Below are 16,775 nucleotides of genomic sequence, written 5' to 3' on the forward strand. Positions count from 1 at the left end.
TAAGTGGTCAATATGCTTTATAACCCTTTCTTTTTCATCAAATATTTTACATCAAAATATGCCTGTCTTCTATTTCTTCCAGTCTCTACCTACTGCTATTACCTTCCTTAAAAACCTGACAATCTCAGCCTGGAATTATTACATCAGCTCTTATTGGTCTTTTAGCCTGTAGGGGGCCTTATTTTTCTTTATCTGCTCACCACTTGGGTGCCAAAAAGACTGGGTGCCTCTGTTCAGAGACCTTCTATGACTCCCTGCTACTGCAAGATCAAGTTTAAACTAATCAGAGAATGGTCCTAACCACTGTCCCCATCTCTTCTCCAGTGATTCCTTCCCCTCCCTCTCTGAAAAATACACTTTTTTGGTGCCATTTTGATAATACTCTTCACATACCACCCTGTTTTGTAGTTATTTTTCAGAGATATGTTATGCCAGGATATGGTAAGCTGTTCCCAGCATTGGTGCACACCAGACACATTCACAGACACACACGCATGCTCCTTTACATTCACTGATTCAACAAGGATTTAATAAGCACTTACTATAGGCCACGCACTCCCTTGCGGACTGGAGATACAACAGATGGGCCCTCACAGACCTACAGCCAGAAAGGAGGATGAAGACAAGTCAACATCCTTCCATCACAGGCTGACAAAACCACGAAGGAGGAGAGCAGGACCTTCTAGGAGCCCCAAATCGCAGGGCCCAACAGGCCTCCCAACAGAAATGACTCCCAACTGAAGCCCAAAGGGTTAGGAGGCACTAGCCAGGTGACGTCCTTTCCAGGAAAACACAGTGGATCTCAAGGCCCAAAGCCAAGGAACAGGCCGAGACAAAAGGCGAAAGAAACTGGGTGCAGCTGGAACTCAGTTAGGGGCAGGGAGGAGGCTAAGAGGGGATATGCTCCAGACAAAGAGCTACAGCATGCAAACACACCTGTGCACACACACGTGCACTCATGCACCCACGCACCCCCTCCTCCCCCCCACGCACACACATCATCATCTCTATACCCACGGCTCACCTGGATGACTCCTGGAGCCCTTTTTTCTGCCTGAAGAACATAAGAAAACACAGTTTTAAATTATTTATTTGAGAATAGAATTAGATTTAGAGGAAAGCTGCGAGGAGAGTAGTTTCCATACGCCCCACCCCCAGGCTCCTTGGTTGTTAGCTCCTTCTGTTCCTGTGGGGTTTTCAGAACATACACTTTTGAGCCTTTCTGTAAGTCTGTTTTCACAATTTGTCCCAGAGGGTTCTCCTTAACAGTTGTTTTTATTTATTAATAAAACTTCCTGACAGGAGGCCAAGATACACCAATTTCATAAACTTCTATAGTGTGACTTTACTATGAGATTCTGTGGAATATGAAGGTTTTGGATAAAAACAGCAGACCACCGTGAATCTATAGAATTTTCTCTTAGACTTTGCCCATCTTCCAGAGAGTCTAGATTCAGATGAACATTTTTTTTTAACAACTTTGAAAGTATGTTCCAGTTTTATGCTCACAATGAAGAATTATGTGATCACTCCTGGGATTTTTTATTGTAGTAGGAATACAACAAAGTGACTTAGAAGTCAGCATAATAGGATGGTGATGTTAAGTGAGAGTCTTCTGAACGTATCTGACCCTGAAGAAGTCATATAGTTAAATTTAAAAGGTTTTTTTTTCTTGTGTCTTTTTTTCTAAAACATGTCTAACAGGTTATGATAGTTTAAGTTACAGTAAGCAATCTGTAGAAAAACAATAATGTATTTTTGTTTTATGTAGTAGTTTTATTTACGACCAAAAAACAGCAATACTGTTCCTGGGGCTATTATCTTCTTGATATTCCAAGATCATCTTATTCATATTTATAAGATAAAGGAATGGGGTCATATTTATTTTATTTACATATATATGATTACAGTAATACCTTAAGGTTTGAATTTGCAGAGAGCTAAAAACAAAAATAGCTTTTTCCCTGTTTCAAAAAAGTTAAAATTTACCTCACGATACATACCTAGCTCTGAATCTTGGAGTTCTATAATTCTTTATAAAACATTTTTATATTTGAGGTATCTTTTTGATCTGGTAAGCTCAATTCCTTTTGCTTTTCCCAGCACAGAGCCCTGGATTTAGGGTTTTAGCTGATTAACACTGGGCTTATACAAAAGAATGCTCCTTAGAAATACAGCGTAAGAGGCACCATATTGAACACCTAAGTAATACAATGTTTTTCCTGTTGATTTATGCACCTGAGATGTTAAAAGGTGTGAACTTCTCCCAACAGGTGTGAACTTGCTGGCTTTTCTCATCATCGTCTTTTCCTATACTATCATGTTCTGTTTCATTCAAAAAACTGCCTTGCAAACTTCGGATGTGAAGAATCACATTGGAAGAGAGGTGGCCGTTGCAAATCGCTTCTTTTTTATAGTGTTCTCTGATGCCATCTGCTGGATTCCTGTGTTTGTCATTAAAATTCTTTCCCTCTTCCAGGTGGAAATACCAGGTCAGTCCCTTCGGTTATTCCGCAGTACATTGTGCCTTCTTATGCTCTTTGTTTGGCAAGGTCAAAATACAATGACTTATGTATAGTAAATGCTCCATAAATACGTACAACTTCAGTACAACCAGTTATTTCCCTCAATGCTTTATAATCAGTATTCTAAGATACCAACTGGGTAGGAGTGCAATTCAGACAAGAATAACAAAAAACAGGAGCTAGAAAAACATTAACTCTTAGTGTCTTGCTCCTACCTGAGACATATAATGGTTCTTGACCAACTGTACACATAAAATATCAAAATGAACATGCGCAGGTTCCACCCTGAGCTTCTTAGTTTAACCTATAGGGACAAAGGGATATACATGGGTGTTGTGGAAAACTTGCCTAGGTGACCCTGAGGCACACATACACCTCTGGTTAAGAACCACCAGTCTGTGTCTGACCCAGCCCTGTGGTTGTCACACTGGGCTCCACTCTGTGGAGTACTAGATGTTTGCAAACCCTCACACTAGTTAGAAATTTATCAGGTCGCCCTTTCTGGGACCTGGAAGTCATAGCCATCTAGGGGCCACCCAGAGCTCTCGGCTGCCTTCCTGTGAACCAGAGTTTGTGATCATCTTCAACTCATTGTTTTAGGCTATCGCAAATCTCCTTGGAGAGTTCAACCAGAGCAGAAATTGTGCTTATTTGTCTTGGTACCCTGGCATCAAGCATGTGGTTGACATGTCGGAAGCTCTTATAAAAGAATGATGAATTTACAAGTAACAGCTGTCACAATTTATGCCCCTCTGGCTTGTACACAAAGTCATGGGAGGCCTTGTCAAATGCCTCACTGCAAAATGACACACAGCATCCCCTTAACCTGTCAGCTTAGTCTCATAACAAGGCAGAGATGGACCTAGAGCCATGGAAGATGTAGAAGTGGAGATCCAGGAGGTTGATAAGGGTTAGCTACTCCAAAGCCCTTCCTGGGTGGTGGGAGCAGAAGCCATGAGAATGTGTGTGAGATCCCTGATCCCTGAAGAGAAGAGTTAATTAAGTGCTCATGTCCCAGATGAGGAACCTAATGGACAGTCTCAAGTCAACTGCAGCTTCCTGGACATCTCAACTTCTACATCCTACACTGCAAATTCAACAGGACCAAGATGTCCTTTGGCCTCCATTCCTCATGGAGTGAAGTCCAAATGCTGGGATTGGCACTAAAATATTTCTCACTTCTCACCTGACCCTCATTAATTCTGTGATCCAGGCCCATTAGAATTATTGGCCTTTTAAAAAATCTGCCTTTCCTTGATGTTCTACCTTTGCCGAAGCTGTTGCCTCCATCTGGATTGTACTTTCAACCAGTAAATAGCCTCCTAAACACCCCTTCTCATCCCTCAAGGTTCACCCCAAATACTCCCCCTTCCGGACCTCTCTCCACCCCTCTCCCATTCAATCCAGTTGCTTAAATGTCAGCTATATCCTGTTTGCATTTTACTTACTAGCTTCATTTGAACTGCCTCAGATCAGTAGTACTTTCTAAGTGTATTCATTGCCCCCTTCAGATTATAAGCTTCGGGAGAGGAGAGACCACGTCTGGTTTGTCTTTCCACATAATGTTATTGAATATATGCTTTTTCAGGTAAAGATGCTGAGTTGGTCCGAGAGTGGTAGATGGGGCTGGTGGGGTGTCATCCTCCCTGGCTCCTCTTTCTACACCTTTCAGTGCCCTTCTCCACCACAGAGCTGGCTGTGGAAGAGGCAGCCCGTGTGGTGGGAGAAGGACCGGGGGAGGCAGGAGTCCTGGGTTCCTGTCCTGACCTTGCCACTGAGGGAACTTAGGACCTCACCTCATCTCACCCAGGCTGTTCCCAGATGGTCTCTCAGATGCCTCCCAGTTTTAATGTTCTTTGAATCTGTTAACTCCTTAAGGGTTTCTCTCCTTGTGCTAGTCTGCTGGGGCCGTCATAACAAATACCGTAGACTTACACAGCAGAAATGCATTTCTTGCACCAGGATAAGGTGTCGGCAGATTCCTGTGGGGGCCTCTCTCCTTGGCTTCTCCTCAGTGTAGCCACCTTCTCACGGGGTCCTCATGGGGTCCCCTCTCTGGTGCACATACTCAGTGTCTCTGTGTGTATCCAAGACTTCCATTCTTATAAGGACACCCATCAGATTGGAAGAAGGCCCTTCCTAATGGACTCAACCTAAAATTTTGAAGGCCCAATCTCCAAATATAATCACACTCTGAGGTTCTGGGAGGGCAGGATTTCAACATATGAACTTGGGGGAATGCTATTCAGCCCACAACATTCTCTGATTTAGAATCAGGAGATGATAGGTGATCAAGGGTATCTGATGGCAGCAAGAGCAGTCATCATCCTCTGGGAGACTAAGACATTTCAGATCATGGTGGGGAACTGGAATCAGAAAAAATGTCTTGTGAAAACATTATCAGACCACACTGCCGTTCTCTATGTTTATAGTGTGTACTTTGAGGTTTGTCTTGAACAGCTCAGTGCACCTAGAAATCTTCTTCACATCTGGCTAAGCCCCTTCTTCCTTGCCTGGCTTCCCACGGTGTTGCCAGAAATGCACCCACTGTCCTAAGCCCATTCTGGTCTCCACCAAGAACTCTGGTGGAGGCTTCATGTCACCGACAGCAGTGGGGTCAGACCAAAAAGATAAGCCAGCATTAGCCCTGCAATATCAGGGGAGTCCTGAGAGTGTCCCCATGACACTGAGTGGGAAGTCTCTTTCCTGAGCTGGTTCCTTGGTGGACCCAACAGGCAAAAAGCAACTTACCCTGTTTTTTTTCAGTCATGAACTGTGCCTAGTTTCTCCTTTTTTAAAAATTAAAGTCAAATAATATACTAATATGAAACTTTAATAAGTCTAAGATATGCCAAATATAGATCTTTTTCTTCCCTATTCTTTCCAGTTAAAAATAAATAAATAGGGACAATAAAGAGAAGATGGGTTGGGAAGAAAGGGGGGTAGACATAGAGAAAGGAGACTGGGGACAGGTCAGGTGAGCACTCAGAGAAGAATCAGAAAAAAGGAGAAAACCAGAAAGGTTGGAAGGAAGGAAGAGGGCAAAGAGGAACAAGTCACGGGGTTTGCAGGGTAAGAAAATTACAGGGGGGATGACAGAGAGTGAGAGGCATAGTACCTCTGGTCTCACCATCCAGCTTCTATCTGGAGCTCTTTGAAAAGGGGGAGGAGGCCTCCTACTGGGGGTGGAGTGGAGAATCAGCCTCAGGCACTGATGCTGAAAAGGGATGTCAGCAGAGCTGACACTGGCCCAGGCCCCTGACGTCCATCCAGTAAGTTACGGGGGCCCCCTTTCACACAGAAGGCAGGGGAGGTCTAGGGAGCTGAGACAGTTTGCCCACAGTGACATAGCTAAGAGGCGTCTTAGCTGCACGTAACAGGGAAATCCACTTCCTCCGAACCAAGCAAATGATGTATTCGGAAGGTACAGCATCATCCCAGATTTTATCCTCACAAAGAACATTTTGTGGCATCTTTCCCTTAATATTCTTTTAGCATTTGTGAGGCTCTACATAAAAGGACTTCCTTAAGTTTGGAGATGCCTTCCTTTCTGCCCTTCAAACTGTCAGAGTCCTGTCTTCTCAGAACCCCTGGAATATGAGGGGGGCAAGAAGGCCTTCAGGGCTGCAGTTAGGGTCAAGGTCAGATCTGACCCAGCTCCACAGTTTCCTGAACACTGTTCCACTGGTTAAGAATGATTCCCTCATTTTCTTATTTTTTATAAGGAAAGGCAATAATAACAAAAATACCACTACATACCAATTTATAGTTTGTGAAATGCATTCACACATTTCCTCTCCGTTGGCCTCACAACAACTCACGAAGTGGTTACTGACATTCAGAGATGTTAAATGGTAGGAACTTGAATTCATAGCTTCCATAAATATTCAATAAGGTGAGAGAAAACTTAAAGGAACTAGTCAGCCTTCTCGAAAATACCCGTGACTACACAAGGTCATGTGCATTTTGTGTCTCTTTAAAATGCCAACTTCTGCTTTTCATTCTCTGCTTCCTTCTCCAGGCACAATCACTTCCTGGGTGGTCGTTTTCTTCCTGCTGGTCAACAGTGCCTTGAACCCCATCCTCTACACACTCACACCAGCTCTTCAAGGACAAGTTTAAACAGCTGCTGCACAAACATCAAAGGAAATCAATTTTCAAACCTAAAAACAAGAGTTTATCCACGTCCGTTGTGTGGACAGATGATTCCTGTTCACTTAAACTTGGGGTTCTGAACAAAATAGCCCTTGGCAATAGTATGGGGAAACCAATTTCCTAATAATGGTTTTGTCTCACTGGACATTGGTGGGCTACCTATAAAAAAGTACAGTACTTGGACAATGACATCTACAAAGCCTTTCAGCTTTACCAACGGCCAAGCTTTCTGCAAGGAGGGCACAACCGAATGCCCGCTGGGACTGCATTCTGGCGGCAGCTTTACTACTTACAAGCTGTGCTGAGAACTGTACCTGAGGGTTCTTCTCACCCTGCATCCTTGAAATGCACTAGTGAATCAACTAACAGGAGGCTGTTGTGCAGCTGGTCTCTAGCTAGTCAGCACTACCAACCTACCAGGCCCGCATGTGGGCACTGCTTGCTCTGCTTTTAAACTGAGGTGCACTGTCCATAAAATAAAGACATTCATGACATGCAATTCCAGTGTGGCCGTAAGAACATGGCTTTCTTTACTTTTTCCATGTCAAATTAAATCAGCAGCTTACTGCTGAATTGCTAGCCCAGGATTTCTGAGCCAGGATTTCTCAAGTCCAGCCCTACGGAGGCGGGGGAGTAGCAACTTTGAAAGCAGAACATCATACAGGCTATGACACCTAGCATATGACCAGAGAGGTAGACGGACGAAGCCCAGTACCATTTGCCTTCTAGGCTTTTACTTAATGTCAGAAGAACAGATTCCAAACAGGATATTGCTTTGCAGGCCCAAGAGGAAAAGTGGACAAATTGTCAAGATTTACATTTAAACATTTTTATGAAAATATTAATAAGATCTATATTCTTAAGTAATTTAAGTGTAACTGTCATTGCTGGAAAGTTCTGCCTTCAGAGAACACACAAATAAGAGGTGTTAAAGAGGATTTAAGAATAGTGGTTTGATTGGGACCATTTGCTTATTCTGGTAAATTCCCATTGTTGTTAACAAAAAGCCCAGTAAGTTTGGATTCGTTTTTTGAAAATGAGAAGTACTTGCGAAGGCCTCGCTATGGTTTATACTGGAAGTATATGTGAAAAAAACCAGGTAAATAAAATTATATTTTGCATTTGTCCATATATTACTTTCAGTTTAACAGACCGTGGATTTATTGACTGTTAGCCACGTTTCTCCTGACAGACAATATAGCTCGGAAACAGCTTCATTTAATAAGACACATCTTACCTTTTTCTTTCTCTCCCCTTTTACCAAAGCAAGAGGCGGTAGCCTCGCTTATTCACTGTGGGCTCCATTCCGAGTTCCTTTAATGAAACGAAATGTAAGCAACTGACCGAGAATACCAGGTCGTCTCGATTATTTGTTAATGGGACGACCTTTTATCCAGTAGCATCCAGGCAAGGAAGAATCTCAGTTTCTGCATCACAGCTGTTCTAGTCACTTACCTGTTGTTACTTAGTATTGACTAAAGCCATCACATATGGTCCTTCCTTTTAATCAAGTGAGATATTTCTTACATCAGTGAAATCTTTCCAGTAGGATTCTACAAATAATGTTCCTACACATCGGGTAGGCTGCCTTTTTCCTTATGGTTTTGAACTTTTCTCCATCTTGTATCTTCACTATGATTAGTTGCTTCCCAGCTTTTAGCTTAGTTCCAAACAATCAGTTGCTTTCTACATTCACTAACATTTTACTAAATGTCTTTTGCCAGTTCTTGATCACCATATTATTTATTTCCTAATACAGTTCCCAACATCAGGAGCATAAGTAAGTAATAGACCCTGAGCCTAGGGTATTGCAATCTTAGCACGAATGTGAATCTCCCCATCTTGAGAAACGTCAAGCATAACCTATGAATCAAACGTGGGGGAACCGAGTCTGTGAGGTCCGTGCTCCTGCTGCTGAGATGAGGACATGAGGAAAATCAGAAGGTCAGGAGAGCCAAGGAAGGTGGGAGCACATTGCACAGAGAAATGGAAGCAATGTACTGGTCAGCAGCATGCCAACAAATGGTACGGAATTGAATTCTGACAGCTGTGTGATTAACAATCTCATTCTGTACTGCTGTGTAAGCAGAAAGCCATCAGGAGTATGTTTGATTTTAGCAAATAATAGTCTTTTACCTGGATCGAATGAGGTCTTTTTTATTAGGCCAGACTTGTTTTTTAAACCCAGTGCTTCTGTGTGGTTATGAAAATACCACCTCTGAATCATTTTCCACAACAATATAAACATCAATTAAACATTGCTCCAGAATTTAAGTGGCCATGGACTGTGCCATCTCTGAGTAGGAAATGATAAGGGTGAATTACCTGGTCTGTATTCCTTCTGTGTGTCTGTGTGTGATTGACATCTTGTCTTGAAAAAAAAAGATACCCGAAAAAATTGACGTGGCGCATCAGAGAAGTGTACAAAAAGAGGGTACATGGTTTGTCTGTGTTACACATGGCTAAGCTTATTCACATCATTTTGTTCCATTCCTAATGTTTATCTCCAATTAAAATTAAAATAGTTGATGTCCACTGCAGTTGCTGAACTAGCTTCTTGATGGCCCAGGGCTTTAAACGAGACACACATATCCGAGCTTCTGTAGACAGGCAGCAGTATCAGAGCCCCCCACCCCTACCTTGCCCCACAGCTTTGCATCTCCATCTACCTGGTCTCCATAGCATCATGGACTCTCATCATGAGGCAAACCCACCCCCTCAACGTTTGTCTCTTCAGGCTGACTCAGGGGCCTGAAAAAGTCAGTATTTGGTAATTTGCTACAAATCTAGTCATGTAACATTTTCCAGAATTTATCTCACCCAAGGTGATTCTTCACTGTGCTTTCCATCCTCAAGTTCATAAGCAATGCAGAGATCCAGAGAAGGCACAAGATACAAATGAGAGATGGTAAAGTGTCACCAACGATATCCACACTATTGCTTTATAAATGCTCCAAGGGCATCTTAAGGAAATGCATCTTCCGGTGTATTTCTTTTTAGTTTTTGCAGTGTAGAGTAAGTGGGCATATATTCATTTTATAGACTTAGATACTTTACTCAAGAAACAAAGTATTGAAGATAAGCATTTGTGTTTTCTTATTCTCTTACCCTGGTGAATAAGAAAAAGTGATTTCAAACATCTCTCTTTGTATATATCTGTTTATATATGTGGGTAAAATGACAGTATTTCCAGAATCTCTCATCTAACCTTAGTGCATCTCCACATCAATCGGTGTTTCCAAAGCATGGAGAGAAGTAGCCCATCTACATATTAATAGGTGATTACAAGGGTTGGCTGAGCAATGGTATATCTGAACTGGAGAGGTTTAGTAGGGCCCTTTTTGCAGTGGGATAGTGAGACAGGGGCAAGCAGAAGTGGATGACTGCCTCAAGCAATAAACAAGTTTCTCCCACTTTATATCTCCTTTTGATGATTTTGGCTTCAGAGGTAATTTGCCCCAGGCTGGGAACATGTTTTCCCCCCAGAGTTACAATATATTTACCTATTTTTATGTCAGCTATTATACTGTTTATGAAAAATGAAGATGAATTTTTAATAATAATGTTTATTTCTGAACAAGGAAAATAAAGTTAAATCAGACTATTCTCCCTTTAAATATTTTTTCAGTAGGAGATCTCAGTCCTTGAGAAATTCTTCCTAAAGTCCCAATTGAAACCTGTTCATTACTCATTGCGCTTCATTAGCATAGTTTTCAGGACATACTTTCACATGACATGTACAGGAGAGAGAAATTACAAATGAAGAAATAGAAAATAATAAGGCCATGTGACAAAACTGCAGATTCAGAAATGGGGAACTGCTCTCTGAAAGTGCCTGGCCCCAGCCCTCGGTGACACCTCTTGCCTCTGGGACCTGAGCAAATTCCTAACTATTTTGAGTCATAGAGTCCTAACTAGTTTGGATACAAGAAGAAATTATTTATGGGCTGTCTGGGAACCAATAAAACTGTCACCTGTGTACTGATTTTCTGAACTCTTGGTGCTAGGGTGTTTAGTTCAGTAATGGTTTTGTAATGGAAGCTATACACTGTCCTGTTACAGACAACATCCACTTAGGGTAGGAAATGCAGGGTGAGATGTCAGTGGGCTGGGGTCATAGTTGCAGTTGTTCAGCCATCAACTGCTGTAAGACCTAGCCAAGCATCTTTCAATCTCCTCCATTCTCTGTACCCGAGTTCGTTAAGATCCTGTCACATAAACCAATGTCTTGTCCCATTTCTGGGAAGATCTATAACTTGGATTAAACCACTTCCTGATGATCCGTGTGAAGTAAAAATCCAAAAGTTCACATGAAGTTCAAGGATCATCCAATTCTCCGATTTCTTGGGATGTCACACATTTCTCAGGCAGCCTCAATGCACAGGAAATCCACGTCTCCAGGGGAGCATTACAGGGCCCTGTTCTATTTGGGAAAGAAAACTGAGGCATAGCTTCAAACAATGAAGCTTTTCTAAGACATGGCAGATCAACAGCAGGGCAGTCGGCACAACTTAAAAGTTAAGTGACCTATTGCCAGCAAAATCTGGGAATGCAGACAGCATTTCAATCAACACGTGACCATTTTAACTGTAAATCTCAGACTCCTTTCTTCACGTGAGTGTATAAACAGGTCTCCTATCACCTACAATACCCCTAAAACAGACACAGATGCACAGGGAAGTCGAGCATGTATAACTGGGTATATTTCTGAGAAAAGTGTGATTCAGAGAAAGCAATAATGACATATCTAAATCCCTCATAGAACTAGGATAAAACATGTATTTCTGGACCCGGGATTGATCTTTGTTTCATCCTTGGCACCATCAGCCGTGAGCTCTTGTACCCTCCTCCCCTCCCTCTCTGTCAGCTCCTGCCCCTCAGCCCACAGTGCCCGGATGTCTCGCATCTAACAAGACAGCCGCACCAGCCTACACCCTCCTTTAGCATATGTCTGATGTTCACCGGCTCTTTATAACTGAACATTTGAAAGCATTTCATCAGTGCTTTGACCTCTCAATCCCTGAAAGCCTCCACCCCCACCACGCCCCTGAGGGTGTCCCCATTACTTGACCTTTCCGGAGGATTTATTCCTAATGAACACTTCACACTTCCTCCTTTAAACTCTTTTCTTGGAATGGAGGGTGAAAGGAAAGGAGCGACACACAGCAGCAATTCACCGGAGAATTCCACTTTATTAGGGAAAGGTGCTGGGTTATATAGGAAGGGGTATGAATTGATTGAGGTGTCACTTCTACGGGGCTGGTGGCTGTTGGCTAGGTGCTGGGAGTGGGAGGGGGGGACGAGAGGTGATTGGGCTTCAGGTGGCACCGGCGGAAACCGAGGACCCCCAAAGAGAAGCCGGAAGTTTGCCATCTTACTGGTGGGGGCCCTTCATTCCCCCCTTTCTCCTCTATGGGGTTGTGAACGTTGCTTTCTCTCTGACTGCTTCCTGCTGAACAGGAGCGGAGAAGGGAGTGAGGGCTTGAGGATCAGGAGGAAAGGGTTGATAGGACTCCGCATGGTAAGGATGAGTAGATGTGGACTTCTTCAGGTTGGAAATCAATGAAGGTTCCCTGTAACTATAGGTCGAGGACTTGTTGATTCTAATGGTGGTGCCAGGGGGATATGGGTGCCAGAAGCCAGGCTTCTGCAGCCATTGTTTCTAGGAACAGTTTCCAGCAGAGAGAGGGGTCCATCTCAGCGTGTGGTGAGGAGCTCACGTGAGGGTGAGGGATCTTCTGTGGCCAGAAGCTGGTAGTTCCTGAGTAAAAGCTGGTTGAAAGCTTGATTAGAGATTTTTCCGACTTGAGATTTGATGAACTTTATTATACAGGGTAAAAAGAGACAGGCGAGAAGAATGATTATTATGGGGCCTGCAATGAGCCAGAGCCAGGTGAGGAGGGGGTTTGTTAGTATTGAAGAGAATGGGTTGGAATTGGAAGCAGAGTGGAGGCTGGAGGCAAGGTCAGTGAGTTTGGTGATGTCAGTTTCTAAAATGCTGGATTTGTTGATGTAATAGCAGCACTGTTCTTGAAGGAAGACACAGGTGCCACCCTTCTTGGCTGTAAGCAGATCTAAGGCCCACCGGTTTTGAAGGGTGACTTTAGGTAGTGAAGTGAACTGTCTTTGGAGAGAGGCTAGGGAATCGGCAGTGGATGTCAGGGCTCCCTCAAGTTTGGCGTTGAGATCTCTAACTACCCATAGAGAGTGACCCAAGGCTTCTCCCGAAAACCCTGCCCCAATGGCTGAGGTGATCAAAGAGATACCGACCATGATGGGAAGGAAAGCAGCTCTTTTTGTGCACGAGGGCAAGGGAGGTTGGAGCTCAAGAAATTCTGCCATGCAGTAAAATGTAAGCTGTGGGATTAGGGTGACAAGAATGCAGGGTGTATTGGAGTTGTGAGGCAGTGAGTTGAAAAGACTGCCATTACACCAAAAGAAGTGTCCCAGTTGCATAAAAGTCTTAGAGCCGGAGGTAGGGGTGTAGATAGAGAGGCAGTGAAGTGCGCTGGAGGGGGGTGGAATTGAGCCTACACAGTGGTGGATGATGAGATTACCTGCATATTCTGGTTCCCATAGGGGTATGTCTGCTAGGGGGCAGAGGGGTTGTCTTTCTGCATGGAAGGAGTAGTTGGAAATATTAAGGGGCACGGCGGCCAGCAGTGGGCGCTGTAGTGATGCACACAAGAAACAATTGGCGGTGTTAAGGGTGTGGTTGAGAAAGATGGTGGTGTCCTGAATGAGCTGTAACGAAGAGTAGGAGAAATGGGAAGAGGGGTGGGGATAAGAAGATGAAGAGGCGCCATCAAGAGTTTGGATAAGGACTTTTTTGGAATGTCTGATATCTGATGCAACTTGAGAGATCTGGGAATGAGAGGGAACATACTTTTGAGAGATATGAAGGGTACCATGGGGGGTCGAGGACCCTCCGTAGTAAACTGAGGCTGTGACTCTAGCAGCCCATCAAGAGTCCCAGGGATATGGGACTGATAAGGAGAATGAGCCGTTGGGATATTTCATGAAACGGTTGGAGGAGTAATACTGTGGGTACTGAAAGTTACCCATGTAGTGAATGGCGCAAGACTAGTAGGGACATCTCCTGTAGGTGTCTGGCCATCACCTGCAATAGGCTTGTTTTTGGTCATAGAGGAAGCAGAGGTAGGGAGAATAAGGGTAGCTGCTAGTGAACACTTCGGTGGAGGGAGGAAAGTGGAGGTATAAAGGCTCAGAGGAGCTTTTCAGAGGGCAGTCTGGTGTGGCAATGAGGGCAGTAACTTTTGTTTGATGCCGTGTGTAAGTCTCTCTGACTTTGAATCGCCATACAAAGGAGGCTGGGGTGGCGGTGAAGACAATAAGAATGAGGAAAAAAGCAAGAGAGCAGTAAAGGAGGAAAAAGTCATCATTCAGGTATGGATGGCAAAGGGGGTGAATGGGATTTTGGAGGAAAGAGGACAGTAAGGTCAGGAGTCTGGAGGGAGGGAGAGTCTGTAAACTTTTGTAGGTTAAGAGATCTTTTAGGTGATGTGGGGACAGAATGGTAAGGAGCGCCCTGAATGTCACTTTATGAGCTTCCTTCTGCAAGAGCTGTCTAGTGGCTAATGCTCGTAGGCAGGGGGCCCATATCTGAACTGTGGGGTCTAATTGCTTGGAGAGATAAGCTACTGGGGCAAAGGATGGGCCATAATATTGGCCTAGGACTCCTAGAGCTTGACTGGACCTCTCATGAATGTATAATGAGAAGGGCTTTGACAAATCAGGAAGATGGAGAGCTGGGGCTTCCACAAGGGCTTGATGGAGCTTAATGAAGGAGTGTCGCGGTGAGGAGGATAATGGTTCTTCAGGGGGGCCCTTGCTGAGGTCATATAGGGGTCTTGCCAACAGGGAGAAATTAGGGATCTACGCTCTAAAATATCTAGCCAGGCATAGAAAGGAAAGGATTTCTAGTCTTTGTTTTGGGAGCGGGCAGGTCAGAGAGGAGCCGTTTTCTGTCTAAGGTAATGGACTTTCTTTGTTGAAATAGAAGGAATCTGAGGTAAGTGACAGGAGGGGAAGAGATTTGAGCTTTGACGGGGGATACTCGGTAACCTCTGGAAGCTAGAAGGTTAAGTCGGGAGGCAGTGTCAAGTTGAGACTGTTCCCACGACAGACTGCAGAGTAGAAGATTGTCCATGTATTGTAATAAGGTGGACTCGGAGTGATCATGATGAAACTGTTTGAGGTCCTGAGCTAGGACCTGTCTAAAAATATTGGGACTATCTTGGAAGCTTTGTGGCAAAACTGTCCAAGTGAGTTGTTCAGAATGTCTTGTGTATGGGTCCATCCAGGTGAAGGCAAAAAAATCTTGGGAGGAGGGGTCCAGAGGGATAGGAAAAATGCATCTTTGAGATCTAGGACTGAGAAGAGGGAGGCCGAGGCAGGGATCTGCGATTAAAGGGTGTACAGATTTGGAACTAAGGGATGGATAGGGACAACGGCCATGTTGATGAGGCGAAGGTCTTGGACAAGGCAGAAAGATCCGTTGGTTTTTTAACAGCTAATATGGGGGTATTAAACGGAGAGTGAGTGGGTCTGAGGTAATTTTGTTTAAGAGATCTTGAATGATGGGTTGGAGGCCTATGAGGGCTGAAGTGGTTAGGGGGTATTGGGCCTGACAGATATACTGAGAGGGGTCATGTAATTTGATAGAGGCAGGAGGACATAGGGCCACGGAGAGGCTTGTAATGTCCCAAACTTTGGGATTTACAGTTTGTATGAGGGCGGAACTGGAGCTTTCATTGGGTAGAGGGGGGTCGTTGGCTATGAGGGCCATCAGAAAGGGAGTACTGGGGGCTGTGGGAGTGGATATAGTTACGGAAACGTGGAGGAGGGAAAGGATGTCCCGTCCTATTAAAGGGATGGGACACTGGGGCATAACCAGGAAGGAGTGGGAGAAAGGTATAGGATTGTCTTGGATTGTGCATAAAAGGGGGGGGCTTAATGGAAAAATCTCTTTACCTCCTACTCCAACTATAGGAGTAATGGCTGGCATGGTAGAGCCCCAGTATTCTCGCAAGACTGAGAAGGTGGCTCCTGTATCTAGGAGGAAGGAGATGGGGCGACCGTCTACTGTTAAAGTAACCCTGGGCTCCTGTTTGGTGATGGAAATGGTCGGGCGAGAAGCCCCCAGACCCCGTCAATCTTCTTCTGCCAGCCCCACTATGGCGGGCTTAGGATGGGGGTTGTTCATCCAGCCTCCCCTTTCTGAGGTTGGGCAATCAGACCCCCAGTGGCCCTTTTTGTGGCATCTGGGGCATGGGGTGGTTGGAGACCTGGGAGAGTGGCACACCCTTGACCAATGTCCCTCTTTTTCATACTTGAAACAAGCTCCTGGGGGGGTTTGTTTGTAGAGGGGCGCCCAGGTTCTGGTTTTATCAGCTGGGCCAACATTTGGAAATTGGCCTGATCAGCCTTTTGTTTACGGTGTTCTTTCTCCTCCTCCTGGTTATGGAAGACTTTAAAGGCCACTGTTAGGATCTCAGTCTATGGGGTAGCGGCGCCCTGTTCTAACTTTTTGAGTTTAGCTTTAATGTCAGGGTAGCTTTGAGCTATGAAGTATGTCATAAGGACATGTTTTCCTTCAGGTGTTTCTGGGTCTAGGCTGGTATACTGTAATAGGGCTTGAGTGAGTCTGTCTAAGAACTTGGGAGGGGGTTTCATCTCTCTTTTTTTTTTTTTTTTTTTTTTTTTTTTGAGAGGGCATCTCTCATATTTATTGATCAAATGGTTGTTAACAACAATAAAATTCAGTATAGGGGGGTCAATGCTCAATGTACAATCATTAATCCATCTCAAGCCTAATTCTCGTCAGTCTCCAATCTTCTGAAGCATAACGAACAAGTTCTTACATGGTGAACGTATTCTTACATAGTGAATAAATTCTTACATGGTGAACAGTACAAGGGCATTCATCACAGAAACTTTCGGTTTTGATCATGCAATATGACCTATAAACCATCAGGTCAAATATGAATATTCATTTGATTTTTGTACTTGATTTATATGTTGATCCCACATTTCTCCTATTATTATTATTATTTTTATTTTTAATAAAATGCT

The 16,775-nt window shown here is 44.0% G+C and overlaps 1 pseudogene; it reads left to right on the top strand.

Moving 5' to 3' along the window:
- Positions 1-7,179, top strand: part of LOC140845743 (relaxin receptor 2-like) — a 43,962-nt pseudogene extending 36,783 nt beyond the window's left edge.
- The last annotated feature ends 9,596 nt before the right edge of the window (positions 7,180-16,775 follow it).

This window comes from Manis javanica, chromosome 1, assembly GCF_040802235.1.
Source record: "Manis javanica isolate MJ-LG chromosome 1, MJ_LKY, whole genome shotgun sequence".
NCBI classification, from domain to species: Eukaryota; Metazoa; Chordata; class Mammalia; order Pholidota; family Manidae; genus Manis; species Manis javanica.